We start from the raw sequence: 2,109 nt of genomic DNA on the forward strand, positions 1-2,109 counted from the left end.
TTTGACATCAGTATCTCAAAAATGCTAACTATATCACTATTGTATGCAACCTGGAATGATCTTAACTATAAATTAAACTCTGGAGACCAAATGATCACTACTGTCAGACTGTTTCAACCCACCAGCTCCCAGCAATGACACAGAGTCTTTTTATTATTTATGAAGGCCTAGGCCTTTTATAGCTTAGGATTGTTTCCAAATAATTCCTATAACTTAATTAACCCATTTGTTTGGGTCCACGTTTGTCACGTGGCCCATTTTGTCATTCAGTCCCTGAAAGTCAGACTTCTTTGTGCTCGGGTGGCAAATTCTCTACAAATTCTTCCCAAAGTTTCTATCTCTGCCCTCATGTCCCGCCTTTCCTCTCCTGACCTACAGGCCATCAGTGCTTTATTAAACCAATCAGAAGGTGATGGAGAAGGATGGTTACAAACTGTGATGAAGGTGCTGAGCAATGAGAATATCAAAGTCCCAACAGTACTCAGCACTCTGTTGGTACAGAAATCAACATCTGAACACAAAGACAATCTTTACACAGTATTCAAGAAGATTATCCTAGAACATCATGGAAGGCTATGGAGCATGAGTTAATACAGAAAGCTGCTCTCCAGAACTGCTTTTTTGAGCATTAAAATAACTGAACATTATTTTTGGAGAGAGGAGGTATATGGAAATAGAGTAGAATATTCTACACATAGCGGAAACATTCTAATTAAGATACTTTAAAGCTATTGTGGATGTTTATTTAATACTAGAAATGTGCTCAGCTATCATAAAGTATTTATCTTCATCACAAAATAGTATGGATTTACACAGTCCAAGGAGAAAAAAATCTAAAAAAAATTTTTGACCCCAGGTACTTTTAAAAAGAGTCTCCAAAATCTTGAGTAGAATTATCATACTCAGTAATGAAATGCTTAAGTTCTTCAACACAACGCTCACCTATTTTGTGTAAGTTCTGCCTCAGTGCAAACTGTATAGACTTTTCTAAAGAAGGGTCTTTTTCAATCAGCATTTTCACCACCATTCTGAAAGTCTCGCAGTCTTGTCGGTAAATCTGCTCTGTCTCTTTGGTTTTCGAGGCAATGGCTTTAGAGCGGCTGCTAAGCTGGCTATCTTCATACATTTCTGGGCCATCTGTTGTATTTGACTCGGGTTCTTCAGTCTGGTCAATAAATAAGGGTGCCGTGGATCCCGCCTCAAACTCAGAAATTTTAGCTAAGTTATTTCCGTCCCACTTTTCTAGTGTTTCATTAGCCCACTTGTTTTCAGCCTCAGCAAGTTCCTTCTCAGTCAGCCTGCTGGGTTTGTCTAACACCTTGGATGAAGAAACTGCTGATGAACTTGAGGGTGAAGCATCTCTTGAAGTTTTCAAAGACTGGATGGCTCTCTCTTCACTTCTATGCTGAGACTGATGGATGGAGTACGTCCTGCTGTGCTCTGGAGAATAGCTTCTACTGTTGACACTGGATCCGGATCTGCTCTGTGGGGAGTCCTTCCTGCCTGCGGGTGATTATATGAAGAAAGGAGCGTCCCTTTTATGGGGAGACTGATCTCTTGAATAATGGGAAGAGTAGAAGCTTTTTCTTCTAAAGCCATCTCTCATGTCCCTGAAGTCAGGCTGCCAGCTTGTGGAATGATTATCTCTTGCCCATCTGTAGCCAGATTCATCACTGGAATGGCTTCGGGGAGGCACTCTTTCTCTCGGAAGTCGTTCGTAGTCATAGCGTCCCTCAGACCACATTTCATCTATTTTGGAATCCACTACATTCCTCTGCTGCACTGCCACCACAGCCACCGGTGCAACCCGTGAAGCACTCAATATAAATTTTAAATAACTTCAAATGCATTAACTGTATACTTAAAAATAATACACCACTACTAATATTTTCTTAAATAAATATAAATATATAGAGTGTTTTTGTTTGTTTGCTTGGTTTGTATTTAGTAGAGCTTAAAATCTTGGCTCTTACTGTGGTAACTTGATACAAGAGTTATAAACGTCAAGCAAAGCATTCAGTCTCACTCTTTGCTGTTCTCTTACAAGCCACCTCCCTAGTTAATCGTCTATGTTTTTTTGGGGGGGGTATATAAATACTTTTGAAATAT

At 39.6% G+C, this 2,109-nt stretch overlaps 1 pseudogene across 1 annotated transcript; it reads right to left on the minus strand.

Annotated features, from left to right (window-relative positions):
* Positions 1-862: 862 nt before the first annotated feature.
* LOC116074807 lies at positions 863-1,770 on the minus strand (annotated as a pseudogene). The gene has a single exon (XR_004112291.1). The product of XR_004112291.1 is annotated as a periphilin-1 pseudogene (transcript).
* Between the last annotated feature and the right edge of the window lie 339 nt (positions 1,771-2,109).

The sequence above is a fragment of the Mastomys coucha genome, unplaced genomic scaffold (genome assembly GCF_008632895.1).
Source record: "Mastomys coucha isolate ucsf_1 unplaced genomic scaffold, UCSF_Mcou_1 pScaffold3, whole genome shotgun sequence".
Taxonomy (NCBI): Eukaryota; Metazoa; Chordata; class Mammalia; order Rodentia; family Muridae; genus Mastomys; species Mastomys coucha.